This window comes from Lampris incognitus, chromosome 13, assembly GCF_029633865.1.
Source record: "Lampris incognitus isolate fLamInc1 chromosome 13, fLamInc1.hap2, whole genome shotgun sequence".
Classification (NCBI taxonomy): domain Eukaryota; kingdom Metazoa; phylum Chordata; class Actinopteri; order Lampriformes; family Lampridae; genus Lampris; species Lampris incognitus.
In genome coordinates, this window is record NC_079223.1 from 16,297,216 (window position 1) to 16,312,930 (window position 15,715).

The window sequence follows — 15,715 nt, forward strand, 5'->3', positions numbered from 1 at the left end:
CACTGTCCTCGCTTGTTGGGACCGTTTTTATTTTCACAGAAAAACAACCAAAAGGGGCCTAATAATACATAAAAAAATATAGGTTATTTTAAACTAAAGGAAAAGTTAACACAGGGTAAAATCAGATGTGAATGATTGAAAATAAAAAGCTAATGCAACTAAAATATGCATTTCCAAGTTCAGTTTTTAAGCGAATTCCCTCATCACCAACAGTTTCATGAATGCCGCCATTGAAACTTTTAACCACTCAGAGAAGTCCCCCAGTTCGCTTGCATAAATCCACTGAAGTCACAAAGGCTGTTCACAATGCAAGTTAGTTAAAGCACTCAAGGACACTATTAATCTAGCTCACACTCACTGCCTCCTGAGTCACTTTGCACTATCTTGTCTGTAGAAACTGATTTCAGATTATGCATTTTGCTCATTCTGTACTGAGAAGTAACACCTGTGGAGTTTCTCAGCATTAAGCATAATGCGACAGCAAGCATTGCACTTCCAGCACAAATGCGTGGCAACCTCCTAGGGATTTTAGTACAGCATATAAAAACACACAACTTTCTCATCAATGATCAAACGTACCTTAAACTTTCTTACAGGCTTTCAATATTACAAACTACCCTCCCATGCAGGTATTTAGGTTACTTTTTTAATCCCTTCAAACTGAATTTTGATTCAGACAATTGGAAGTAATTCAATCCAAGCATTGCACATTGTATTGAATGATGAGATAATTGATGGAATGGCAGACTTACAGATAGAACGGCTGTCTGATTATGCATACTAAGAAAAAAGTCCCGCTCAGGGGAATAACATATTTCAGCAATGCAATTCATGTCCAAAATTGTTCCAATGGAGTACTCTGAATGTTTTCATTCAGGCTAATGTTGCTGTCATTAGCTGCTGGTCAAAAATTCCAATTATGAAATACTGACTGAGATACTGAGGGAAAATACTGAAATAACTGGTTGTTCGTCACTGGGGTTTTAAAGTATGCTGTTTTGTGTAACGTTTATTTGATAGACTGCAAGGAATTAGTCACACAATCAGTTATCATTACTCATCATATCCAGAAATAGCACACCAGCCGCTGTGGTTTATGCTTGGAGACTGAAGAGCAAGCTTAAAAGCTTCTTTGGCCAGCCAGGACTTGCTACTAAGAGCATTAACAAACTTCACATCCTCTCCTCTATCCCCTGTAGAACTGGATGTCCATAACTCCATCTACACTGGCTAAATAAACAGCAGTATCAGGTTGTCTGATCGAACAGAGAAATTCTACCCTATATCTAGCCTTTGCTAATTGGCTACAAAATGTTGGAAGTTACATATTGATTGTCACAACATTTTATGGCCTTTTAGCTTTGGATATTGAACTCTTAACTTGTACTTTATACTTGAAAATGTGAAGTGCTAATTCCAAACAAGTTTCTGGGCAAGTTGACATTCCGCTCTCTACATGTAAAGGTTTGAATCAATCACCAAATCTAAATATACACTACCGTTCAAAAGTTTGGGATCACCCAAACAATTTCGTGTTTTCCATGAAAAGTCACACTTATTCACCACCATATGTTGTGAAATGAATAGAAAATAGAGTCAAGACATTGACAAGGTTAGAAATAATGATTTGTATTTGAAATAAGATTTTTTTTACATCAAACTTTGCTTTCGTCAAAGAATCCTCCATTTGCAGCAATTACAGCATTGCAGACCTTTGGCATTCTAGCTGTTAATTTGTTGAGGTAATCTGGAGAAATTGCACCCCACGCTTCCAGAAGCAGCTCCCACAAGTTGGATTGGTTGGATGGGCACTTCTTTGAGCAGATTGAGTTTCTGGAGCATCACATTTGTGGGGTCAATTAAACGCTCAAAATGGCCAGAAAAAGAGAACTTTCATCTGAAACTCGACAGTCTATTCTTGTTCTTAGAAATGAAGGCTATTCCATGCGAGAAATTGCTAAGAAATTGAAGATTTCCTACACCGGTGTGTACTACTCCCTTCAGAGGACAGCACAAACAGGCTCTAACAGGTACTATTTAATGAAGATGCCAGTTGGGGACCTGTGAGGCGTCTGTTTCTCAAACTAGAGACTCTAATGTACTTATCTTCTTGCTCAGTTGTGCAACGCGGCCTCCCACTTCTTTTTCTACTCTGGTTAGAGCCTGTTTGTGCTGTCCTCTGAAGGGAGTAGTACACACCGGTGTAGGAAATCTTCAATTTCTTAGCAATTTCTCGCATGGAATAGCCTTCATTTCTAAGAACAAGAATAGACTGTCGAGTTTCAGATGAAAGTTCTCTTTTTCTGGCCATTTTGAGCGTTTAATTGACCCCACAAATGTGATGCTCCAGAAACTCAATCTGCTCAAAGAAGTGCCCATCCAACCAATCCAACTTGTGGGAGCTGCTTCTGGAAGCGTGGGGTGCAATTTCTCCAGATTACCTCAACAAATTAACAGCTAGAATGCCAAAGGTCTGCAATGCTGTAATTGCTGCAAATGGAGGATTCTTTGACGAAAGCAAAGTTTGATGTAAAAAAAATCTTATTTCAAATACAAATCATTATTTCTAACCTTGTCAATGTCTTGACTCTATTTTCTATTCATTTCACAACATATGGTGGTGAATAAGTGTGACTTTTCATGGAAAACACAAAATTGTTTGGGTGATCCCAAACTTTTGAACGGTAGTGTAACAATAACGGATGTTCTTATATGAAGACTTATATAAAGACATACGGCCTAGGGCCTCATTTATCAATAGGTCGTATGCACAAATTTGAGCTTACACACCCATGGAATTTTTTTTTAGCCCTTAAGTTTGTCTCAGAGACCAGTGTAGAACCTGGGTAACCCTTGAATTTAGACACCAACTGGCTAACAACTGGTTTTTTTGCCAGCCTGGGTGATTGCTCATTGCAAGTGGCGTGCTCATTGCAAGTGGCGACAGATGTTAGGGGGGAGGAATTACAAATAACCATCAGGCTTTGCTTCTGACTGCTTCTGACAATCTTGAGAACTAAAAAAAAAAATGTTAAGAAAAATCCATGGGTGTGCCAAAAAAAAATGTACGTACGAATGATTGATGAATGAGGCCCATAAATACTAAAAGTTGCAAAACTAGAAATTGTTGGAGAAATTGCTCACAGACATCACTCAGTAAGTGCTTACCTTGCTAGTAGGTATTTTTAGAGACTGAAAGCTTAAATGGCTATCATTTGATAACAATGACAGCATATTAATGGAGCTATATATATATATATATATATATATATATATATATATATATATATATGGGTGTGTACCCTCCAAATGAGTTATGAGTTTCCAAATATTAACTGTATGATTTAACAGGGAATGATGATTTTCAGCCTCAATGAATCACACACCAAACAAACAGAATGCTCCTTTGAATGTTCCTGCACTAGCAAGGCAAAAACAATATTTTGTTTTAACTATATACCATACTTACAATCCCTTTAGTGCAGTCAAGCACACGTTTGCAGACTTTTTTTTCAGTTCCACTGCATACGTAGTTACTACTCACTGGCTTTAAGACAGAATATTACAAATCACTTTAACGAAAAGACTTGCACTGAGATCAAGCAGATACAGTTTGCAAGAACTTGAACAAGCACTGTTCTGTATAATTAAAGACACTAAACATTTTAGGCCATGGATTTAAGATACAATCCTCTGTTGGTGGCACAATTAAAGTATATTCAAAAAGTTCAGATGTGGAATAAGTCCTGCTGCTCTCCTCACTGATGATGATGATGATGATCATGAAAAAGAAATCCTGCTATGAAACCTGCCACACACACACACACACACACACACGGAAGGAAGACATGTTCTCCAGACTCCTGCTTCGCACTTCCTTCTTTGCACCCTTTTGATCCTTTCTGGGTGTTTGTATGACAGCAAGCAAATGTATGCAGGGACACACACATATCCTGCTGCTTACCAGATATCAAAGACTTGAACTGTTTCCTGGTCAACACACACAGCTGCATGTGCACATATGCAATACTTATCACTGGCCAGATATCAAAGAACAGGGCAGCTTTATCAATACAGTTTATCTGTACTGTCACTTGGACAACTGACCCCCTCCACATCTCTCTTTAACACAAACACACACACACACACACACACAGACGAGGGCAGTGATATATGCTCATGATTCATATGCGCAAATAATGCAGTCAAGACTCTGGCATTTAATCTTTTACCACACAAAAATACAACTACGTGTGGACAAATGTTTTACACAAATGAGTAACGCGCACACTGAGCTCTGCCAGAGTCTGATGTTTCCATGGTTACACCGCTTGGAGTGGCAGCTGAGTAGCTATAGCAACAGAAGGAAAAGATATCAGTAGTTGAAGCATGCGACAAGAGGACCTTCTGTGTATGTGTGCATGCACGCGCGTTTCTGGGAAAGGGCTTGACAAAGGCAACAAAACTAACATTGTTTCCAACTGACCAATCCTAAACCCCGCCTTTTTTTCCTGAGGCTCCAATCACAGCCGAGCAGCCGCTGCCAGCCACAATAACCTCAGTCAACTTTCTTGAGCATTTTGTGCTAACCCGTAATTGTCAATGACCACACAACAGATTTGAGATTGTTAAAAGTTGTACCTGGGAAATATGTTAAAGTGTCACCCAGTATCCTGATCAAGTGGATGATGTCATTTTTTTTTTAAATCAATTTCCAAAAACGAAAACAAAATTGTGCAATCAGTGACAATGTTTCGGATCACAGCCATGTCTCATAGAGCTTGCCGGCACTCGAGTTGACTTAAGATTGTTGCAAAATGAATAACATCATTTGATTAATTGTGGCAAGAATTAGCCAAGCTAGCTAGATTCTAAATAGCCTATTCCATGTCTGGTGCTGGAACCAATACAGTATCGCTCTGCTGCAAAACTGCTACTTATTTTATCAGCACAGTCTATAACAGGGCTAGGGTTGGCTGCAACAGCTTCCAACTCTTTCCCAGGACTTAAAGGAAATTTTCCGTGACTTTTGTTTGGCTATATCGTATTTCCCAGACTATAAGTCCCTCCGGAGTATAAATTGTACTCAGTAAAAAATGTGTTGTTGCGAGTAAAAAAAAAAATCACAGTCAAGTCATTTCGGTGTAGAAGTCGCATTTATATTTCATTTTTTTAAATCTCATTCTTTCACAATACACAGAGACTTGAAAGTTATTTTTGATTAATCAGAACAGACACTCATCATCATCATTTCCGTAACCTATGGGGGTCGTAAGAGCATAGCTGATGCCTCAACAAGTCTCTTCCATCGAACTGATCCGGTATGGTGATTGAGTTTGGTTGAGTCATCGTTGTCTTTCAGCAGGGGGAGTTCCTGGTGGTCCCCATCTCCTCTCCAGGTATGGATGGCTGTTGGTTCACAGAGGAACTCATCCGCCCTTTGACAGGTTTTGTTTTTAGTCCTGCTGGGTGTCCACACACCCTCCTCACAACCCAAGGATTGAAGTGGGGGGTACCGGTTTAGTCGCCTACGACCCGACGGTTGCAGTTTAACGTCATACCCAGGACATGACACTAAAAGCCTGTAAACGTTGACTAGGCATATCCTACAAGTCTATCCTACAAGTCAAGTCAAGTCAATTTTACTTGCATAGCCCAATATCACAAATTACAAATTTGCCTTAGTGGGCTTCACTGCAACACAACATCCTGTCCTTAGACCCTCTCATTGGATAAGGAACAACTCCATAAAAAAAAAAAAAATTTTTTTTTAAAACGCTAAGGAAAAAAAGTCCATGCCTCATCTGCAACACCGAATCCACTGAATTCTTTATCCTCCATGTCGCTGTTAAACAATACCACCAACTCCCGGGGACGACAAACCGGGACATCCTCCTCTGCCACTGCCAGGTCATCAGACTCATCAGCATCCGTTCCACTTAGTCCGGCCTTTTGGAATCCCGACAGGATGGTGTCTGTTGTCACTGCAGCCCATGCTCTGTCGATCCATCCCACAACATCCTTAAAAGTTGCATGACGCATGCTTCCAGTTGCCATGTAGCTGTGCTCCCCATCCATCATCCATGTTTCTTACAGGTGCCCCAAGAAAGCCTTAAAACTCCAGGTGACAGCGATGTCGAGAGGCTGAAGTAACTTAGTCAAGCCTCCAGGGATGACAAAGCAGGTGTGGCGTTGCAGGCTTTGATTTTGTCTTTGATGTCTGCTGTGATTTTTGCTTGCATGCTGTCCATCACAAGTAGGGCTTTGCACGTTTTAAAGAAACCATCTGGAAGTTCAGCATAGCACTTTACCAGCCAAAATGTCATAATTTCTTCATCCATCCACCCTTTCACGTTTGTGGTCACAACAACATGGGATGGAAATTCATCTTTTGGCATGGTGTTCCATTTAAAAATGACCACTGTTTGCAATTTTGTGCGATCTCCATAGCATGCTAGTACCACCATGAAGTGAAATTTTTCACGACCAGTTGTCACAATGCTCACACTCTTCTGACCCTTCTCTGTGATACTTCAGCTCATTGGAATATCGAAAGTGAGGGGTACTTCATCCATGTTAATTATATGATCTGGTGTGATCTGCAGTGTGCAGCGAATTCCTTTTCGATGAAGGCACGAAAACTGTCAATCTTGGCTTGGAAACCTGTTGGAAGGTGTATTCTGTCTAACCATTCCAACTGGTGACTCCTTCAAGTGGTGGAGTACCTGTAGAGCTGCAGGTCGATATGGAGGAAATAGTGTGTGCCTCCGCATGTGTTATATTACCTAGAAGAAACCTGCTGCTGGCCGGTGAAAAAGCAGCGGTCAGCTGGCTGTGTGCAGTGTTTCCGCTTGAAATTTTTCATTGGTGGGTGGGGGTGGTGAGGTGTGGGTATGTTGTCAACTGGAGCAAAATGTCAAAATTTTCGACTGGCTTGCTTCCTTTACTCAATTCTGAAGTCATGCTTTGGCTACTGTTGAACTTTCCAAAGCCTTCTGTTACAACATGTTTGCAAGTAGTTTCACTGTGGTAATTATCATCATTGTCAGGCAAAACCACATTTCTACAAAGGAGCTAACTTGACAGGAAGTGAAAAAAATCTTCAACATTTTGTGCCCACACATTAGCTATTCACAGGCTTTGTAAAACACTTAATTGGTCTAGAAAGATTGGGGTGTTCACAAGCCTTAAAAAGGCACATATACCTTAAGTTTGTGCAATATAAAGAAAAATCACAAAATTTGCAGTCACGTTGTTTTCGCCCAGCACCTACATTGTGTTCTTATTCAAGAACTCTCATCCTACGATGAGTCATCTTTCAACTTGTTGGAACTTCAACTGTGTAGAATGTAAAACAATCTTTAGGGAAAATTAACGCTGAATTTTACACATTAGGTCACAAAATTTGCAGTCACGTTGTTTTCGCCCAGCACCTACATTGTGTTCTTATTCAAGAACTCTCATCCTACGATGAGTCATCTTTCAACTTGTTGGAACTTCAACGGTGTAGAATGTAAAACAATCTTTAGGGAAAATTAATGCTGAATTTTACACATTAGGCTACATGTTGGAGAAACTGTCATAAGCCATCCACAACAGTCTGGTGACATCTGATGACATCTGCGCTGTCAACAGGGCTGCAACTCTTTTGCATGGATCTATTATCATACAAAGTCACATTTCATGGACAAAACAATAATCAGAGCAACATATCTTGAAAATGTAGGCCTAATTCTGTGATTCTATGGTACAGCAAAATGAACTTTTGTTGCACATACGCGTTTTCCTTCCAATGAAAATGAAAACATTCATATTTCACTGATAGGGCATGTATACACAATTAGTAGGTGGCTGGCCCAATAATGGCTATGGTAGCGGAAAAACTGACATGATGGGAGTCTACACCTTTCCCACCTATTGTGGCAACGGTGGGACCCAGGTGAACATAAATTGGATGTGCCAAAAAGTTGTTTGTCTGTGATTTTACCATCACTCACACAAATTCATAAATAGTACATAATGAAGTTACGAGAGAAAGGACAAATATATGTCCATGAAGAATGTTGGCAAGCTAACACATCTGAAGTAACCGTGGATCTTATCCTTTAGACTGGGAGGGTAGCTTTAACAAGTTAACTCAATTTAAGTCCATTTCTAATAGGATCCTTGCAGGGCCAGATTGACCTGTCAAACACAGACAGCAGTAGTGGGGCTAAGACGCATGAAAGCTCTCTCCTGGTTACCAGTTGGTGACATGGTACTGTTAAAGTTATCACGTTAAAGCCTCTTTGAGTTGTTAATGTACAGATATGCTAGTGGGTAAATAATTGGTGATAGGCATCAGCCACTGAAACTGAGTGCAGCAGAATACCTCAACACTTTAAAGATGATGGCAAAATTTGAACAGCATATTTCAGAGATTGATGTACTCAGTTCTGAATAAAAATAACTGATGCATAGGGAGATTTCTTTTCTGTTTTACAAAATTACACCAGAGTTTGGGATAGTGATACATTAATATAATTTCTTCACTACCGATACTCTTCAAGTTCAATCAGCCAATACCGACTACCGATCCGATCCATTACAATGAATATTTACACCATCAGTTTGGGGTCAATGGGTAAACTTAGAGCGATAAAATCATTTTTTACCCACCATTAAAGAAATACGGGCTTTCATGTGCCAAAAATGCAATAAATCAAGCCATTTTGCCTTTATTTATGACACATAGGCTAACTCATGGCTTTTGGTATTGGATTTCAGTCTTTGGTAAACTCTCTGATGCTGATACACCCATTTTATTCTGGTTTCAGACCAAAATCTTGACACCAGTATCTATATCACAAGTTTGTGATGTTATAATCTCCTCATCAAATTAGCCTACAATCTATCAATTCAGAGGCAAGCTTGCTGAGCTTACGATTTACATAGTAGCGCACCGTAGGCACTCAAACTAATGTGTTAAGAGGTAAATTTTATAAACTAAATACTCAATTTGGCCTAGGGCCAGTCCATAAGGCAGGGAAGCTCATGGGCTTGGTGTGCTTCAGATTAAAAAAAAGGCAAAAGATAAAGCTTAGTTCTATTAATTCAGAGCGTAATACCTCATTTATGCTCAATGTTAAATATGTATATGGATACCAACACGGGGATTGCTGCTTCAAATCCCTGTGTTACCTCCAGCTTGGTCGGGCATCCCAACAAACACAGTTGGCCGTGCCTGCAGGTGGGAAGCCGGATGTGGGTATGAGTCCTGGTCATGGCACTAGCGCCTCCTCTGGTCGGTCAGGGCACTTGTTCAGGGAGGAGGGCAAACTGGGGGGAATAGCGTGATCCTCCCACGCGCTACATCCCCTTGGCGAAACTCCTCATTGTCAGGTAATAAGAAGCAGCTGCAGACTCCACATGTATCGGAGAAGGCATGTGGTAGTCTGCAGCCCTCCCCAGCTCGGCAGACGGGTTGGAACAGCATCCAGGACGGTTCGGAAGAGCTGGGTAATAGCCTGGGTGCATAAGATGGCGTTGCTCAACTTCCGACGTACAGGTACTTGCACAAGAACTTCCGGTCTGGTTTGTTGAGAGAAGAGATAGCTCTGTTTTACACTCGCTGTTTGCAGGACCTCCCTAAAATCACAGTCAACGATGTACATCGCATTTTGAGTGTTTCCTCGGTACGGTAGCTCAGACGAGTAAAAAAGAAAAGGGGTTTAAGATGTATATTTCGAGCTACATTGACAACTACAAGGATGAGTAACAGCATCATTAGAACTATGCTAGTGCTAGCTAGCTAACTAACATTAGCTGGCTGCCTTGCAACTAATGTTACCTTGCTACTTTGCTTTTATTAGTCAGCTGATGTTGCTAACTTACATCTACAGTCAAAATCACAAATTTTCAACACAATTACAATGTGATGTGGATGAAATGTTGTGGCCAAACAGAGGAGAGACCAGATTACCAGTGAGAGGCTAAAGTCGAATTTAAAGTATCTTTACGGTATTTCCTTTAACCTTACAGGAGTTCATAAACACTGTTTTGAATACTGTAATATCCTTCTGAAGAATTTTTGTGTTCAGAACCATCTTTATTGATGGCAACACTAAACACAGTAGTCTAGAGACTAATAACAGTAATTTGATGATTATCAGGTCTTTGTCATATAAAAGAAAATGTATTCAGGGTTGATCCTGTCATAATGATGCTGATACTTTGCATATTGCCTGTCTTTGTTTATGTAATGATGAAGACACATTTCCCTGTGGTGATATTGTTATACTCTATTGACAAATTTATTCAAGTTTAAAACATTAATTTATCATTTTGACTGTATTGGGGACTTTTGCAGGTGAAGTTTAGTGTTGTGCTAAACAATTTAACTGTTCTAGGGATTGCACTTAACAGTTTTGAGCATGTTGACAGTTTCAGGAATTGGATTTAAGAAACTGAGAAATACTGTAATTGTATTTTGTTGTGTAATAGTTGTGCTGTGAGGACTCATCCTAGTCTAAATAAGAATCTTGGAAAAAAAGAATGACTGACAATTGTGAAGCACTCACATATCTTATTTTTCCTTCTCTCATTCTCTACATCCCCAAACAATGACGAAAAGACAGAGTCAGTATTTGAAGGCATGATTTAGCTGACCGAAATTCGCACACTGTAGCACACAACAGTGCTCAGTGGAGCCTAATTCACGGCGTTGATACTCGAACGCCCCTTTTTGCCCTGTTTGATTCATTGATTTTTCCGACGAAATTAAAATTTAGGACGGATAAGTTAGCAGCTAACTAACGATTCAGTAGGACGTAAGCATCCGGTTGTACCGGAAGTTCTTATGCAAACAGACACACCCGGAAGCTCCGCAGCGCGACATTAATGCACTGAGCCTATTGGCCAGGTACAATTGGGGAGGAAAAGGGGGGAAATAAAAAAATAAAAAATGTATACGGATACGGATGGCGCCTTCTGTCCATAGTCTGCGTTCTTTTCGTCCATATTTGTGCACGTTTTCTGAAAGCTTATGGATACGGATGAAACGCAGCAGTACCACCGGAAATCATGGGGGCAGTGTAGCCAATAGTTCAAGCAAGAGAAGCGAGACACGATGAAGACGTTTAAAAAATGGCGAAACTCGTGATGAATTTAATGGCCTCACAGCCAACCTGTCTACAGCGCTGCCTTCAGTTTTTGCCCCTTAACAGGTACATTATAATGACCTCCTCCACTGTTTGTTGCTGTCAGAAACTTCTGACTCTGAACTGCCCTCTAGTGGATGTATTGCTTAACATCCATGCTAACATAAATTACGCATAGAAGTATGTGGGCAATGATGGTCACATGGGCACCCGGGTAGTGCAGCAGTCTATTCCATTGTGTACCAACACCGGATCTCTGGTTCAAATCCCCGTGTTACCTCCAGCTTGGTCGGGCGTCCCTGCAGACACAATTGGCCGTGTCTGCGGGTGGGAAGCCGGATGTGGGTGAGTGGAATAATTGGCTATGTACAACTGAGGAGGGGAAAAAAATGACGGTCGCATTGTTTGAAATGAAGTATTTCCGCGCATAGATGAGCCTTAAGACAATGTTTCCATCATCTAACTTGCTTTACTCTTATATCCTCATTTAAAAAAAATAAAGCAGCATATCATCCCCCCACTGACTGACTTAACTGCTAGACACATCCAGATTTGGAGTACTAACAAACCAATAGGAAATGGAACATTGTACTGTGCTCAAAAGTTAATACAAGTTGCCTTATAAAAGGGCATTGGCTTTACCCACCAACAAGCATCTCCAGGGTCTAGCCACACTTTGGTGCAGTGTAAAGAAGTGGACAAAAGCAAAGGGAAAACTTAGACCTGTTGTCTGATGACTCATACTCCTTATACAGGTAATAAAAGCCAAATACAGTTGCACTGCAGTACCAATTTCCGAAACAAGTATCTGTACAGCTATAAGGCTTAAGTGATCTGTCCAATGGTGTCAGATCTGCTGAGGCTGCTACTAGGGCTCGACTGGAGACTACCTGACTAGTACTCAAGAGCAGGAAGGCAAACATATCATGAAATATCGGACTGAGAGCAGATTCTCGGCAACAGGAAGACTATTAGAATAAACTGTGTATGTGTGTGTGTGTGTGTGTGTGTGTGTGTGTGTGTGTGTGTGTGTGTGTGTGTGTGTGTGTGTGTGTGTGTGAGACATACAGAAATTTTGCCTCCCATCATGATTCCCTTTGCAGAGATGAGAGAAATCAAGATGAATGGAATGCTATTGCATGGCATTGTGAGTTAAAAAGAAGAAAGAAAACTCAAGACATGCAACTAGATAAATAACAAATGCTAAATTTAAGGGACATACAAACTCATGAGCGTGTGCACATACAGACAAAAATCGGTTAAAGATGGCTCTGTGTCGCCGCTGAGTCTTGGCTGCTACTGGTTAGTATAGGGCAGGGATGGGCAACATGATCCAGAAAGGGCTGGTTTGGGTGCAGGTCTTTGTTCCAACCAAGTAATTACAAACCTGAGTCTACAAATCAAGGTCCTTCGCAAAGACTATTGGTTGACTAATAGAATCAGGTGTTTAACTGCTTGGTTGGAACAAGACTATTGGTTGACTAATAGAATCAAGTGTGTAACTGCTTGCTTGAAACAAGACTATTGGTTGACTAATAGAATCAGGTGTGTAACTGCTTGGTTGGAACAAAGACCTGCACCCACACTGGCCCTTTCTGGATCATGTTGCCCATCCCTGGTATAGGGAGTCTACAGACTTAGATTCAGTGTTAGGACCTAGATAACCTAGATGAGGTGTTGAAACATCCAAATCCCAAAAATAAATAGCCCAGTGCATGTTAACTAAGGGCGTAATTTTATTTCTATAGGTGCAGTACTCTCGAAAGCCATAACTGACTGGAAGAAAACAGCTTTAAGTGTTTTGTTGCAGGATCATGGTTATTATTGGCATATTCCAGTTATGATATCATACAACTTTGTCAAATTCCCCTGAAATTTGGGTCACAGCAGCTCTATTGGAAACACTACACAAAACATAGACACAAAGTCTAAAACATCTGTATAATACATTGCACATTTTTACAACTGACATTACTGTTGTCATCACCCCTTTTGCACAAGACCAATATATTTACTCACTCCACAGTATCACAGTCCTTTATTACGGTACCAGAGTTCCTGCTTACATTAGCTATTGAAATAATGTTGAATACATCAACTATTATGAATTACGGTATATTAAAACATTTTTTGCATCTTTAAAAATAGTACTGTCGATGCAGAAAATTTCAAACCAGGGCACAGAAGTACTCTTAAACATGGTCCCTCTCCTAAATCAGGTGCTGCCTTTATACGTATTAACTCTTAAACAGAACACATGGCTAGAGCGTTGTTTAGTTTTGTTTTTTCTGATATATTTCAATGTGCATGTGAACAACGGTAACCACCTCTTTGACTGCCCTCCTCACTCAAGTCTATGTAAATTCTTTTCTCTTGCCCTCTGGCCACTTAACATTTATCCATGGGTTACCCTGAGTTTGCATAATGACACAACAATGTGCATAACAATGTGTGTGCATATATTTAAGACTGTTGGTATATGTGCGTTTTGGTTATATCTATGGATGGGCTCAAACTGGGCAGAAAAAAAAACCTTGAGACAAGCCAACAGACAAGTAGAATGACGAAGGGCGGATTTAGCATTAAGGTTCCAGCATCAATGCGTGTGTATGTATGATCTAGAAAGTGACATGCACTTTCTGGACCACACATACTCACACAGACAATCCACTAGCCTGATAAAACGTCCCACAATAACTATAAAACGTGTGTACTCTTACGCGAGTTTCACAGGCCCTAGCATGGGACTTAAAAGTAAATTAACTGAATGGCTTTAGAGAAACTCATCTGCACTGTCATACTGAGGGCAAAAAAAAACTGCTTGAATAATTACTCAATGAAAGTAGCAGGCAATGTAAAATGCCCAACCTTGTGTCACACAGGTCAATTCCGTTCTTAGAATAAAAGTATTGTCCTCTTGCTCTCCAAAGGAATATGTGTTACATTCGAGCAGTTAACATTATGCGGTCATAACTCCTCATGCGAGCTGCACCTGTTGCGACTTACAATCATGTTAAACGACTGACTCGAATTCATCCACAGCTCTCTTACCCTCATTATGTCACATCTGAATATGCTGATCTCCACAACCGGTGACAAAGAATCTCACTAGCTGGTAAAAAAAAAAAAAAGGAAAAAAAATATTTCATACCTGTTTTCTCAAAGCCTGTTCAGGAACTGAAAATAGGTCTACAAAATGCAACATAAAAAAAAGTTGTGAGGCATACCGATTAAATTTGTTATGGTGCCCACTTGGTCTTTTCATCAGATATAAGAATAGTTATGACACCAGTGATAAAATACTAACCGGCTAGTGGCGCGCATTACCATAACAGCCAGGCTTCTGAAAGAGTGAGGCTGGCACAATAACGGTCGACACAGCAACATTATTAATCCTAACAGAACATGTAAGAACACACATGCTGTGCTGTGCTGATCCGCGCTATCGCTAGTCCAAAGGTGATTGTCCCTGGCTAGAAATGAGGCCACTTTGCCATCCATGTTGCTTGACCAGCTTGCCAGCTAACGTTGAGTTCACAGTTGTCAAAGTGCTGTATAGCTTCATGTTAGCTGCTGGCTAACAACCGTTAGCATAGTCCGTTTATTGGAAACGTTAATCAACCTTACCTGCTGTGAGCAGCAAACGCTACTTACTTCTCTAGGGGTGGAAATAGATGTTACAAGTCCTTCTCAAGGCTTCGGTGGCAGGTGTGGCAAATTACCAAAGGCTGTTTTAAAAGGTTTAGCCGGCTAGCTTGTGTTAGCAACTGTCGTTTGTCGCACCGAGGTCGTCAGCTAGCATCGATGGTGCTACCTAGCATTTTACACGATCATTCTCCTTTCAGCATGTCCCTACATCGCAATAAGGCCTTTATATACATGTCTGGCACTGTAACCGAGAAAGTGCCAGACGAATAACATTGGCGTGGGCCTCTACTTAAAAAATAAAATACTCGTCACAGGAGCAGATATCTGTGCTTTGGACACCAAGCTACTTTCGGCTAAAGCTAAATGTATGAGGCAGATGACGTTCTTTCTCAGGGTTCATGTTGAGGGAGGGCCATTCACCTCGCTCTTGTCAGTTATTGGTCGCAGTGCCATTCAAATAGAGAATATGATTGGACAAAGCACAAGCCATTCAGACCTACCCTCCAACTATTGTAAACAATTAAAACGGTAATTCCTCGAAAGTGAATCGACTTGTATGGCAACAATAATCATAAAATGCCAAAAAGATACCTTTATTAAATCGATCATTCATTTACAGACACACACACACACAAACTGCTGAAATTGCCCATTTACCTTTCCACCAGTCAAGAAACATTGATTTAAAAAAAAGTTAAACGCCTCTCCTGAAGTTCATTTGACAATTTTGCTCTACAAGGAACAGACATTGAATTTTAAAAACGGCTAACCACTTGTGAACAGTATTCAGTCGATGATGCAGCGATTCCCACCAACATTCATTTCCATTGCAAAAAATAAAAAATAAAAATAAAATGTTGACTATTTCAAAAAGTGTGCGGAATTTTAAAAAGTTGAGTACGTCCGTGCATCTCTTAAAGTGACTAGAC

The 15,715-nt window shown here is 40.4% G+C and overlaps 1 protein-coding gene across 1 annotated transcript in view; it reads right to left on the reverse strand.

Annotated features, from left to right (window-relative positions):
* Positions 1-15,120, reverse strand: part of ppm1ba (protein phosphatase, Mg2+/Mn2+ dependent, 1Ba) — a 37,298-nt gene extending 22,178 nt beyond the window's left edge. The window contains exon 1 of the mRNA XM_056291339.1: positions 14,793-15,120. The gene's annotated coding sequence lies outside the window, so the exon portion shown is untranslated. The remainder of the gene's footprint in view (positions 1-14,792) is intronic.
* Positions 15,121-15,715: the final 595 nt, after the last annotated feature.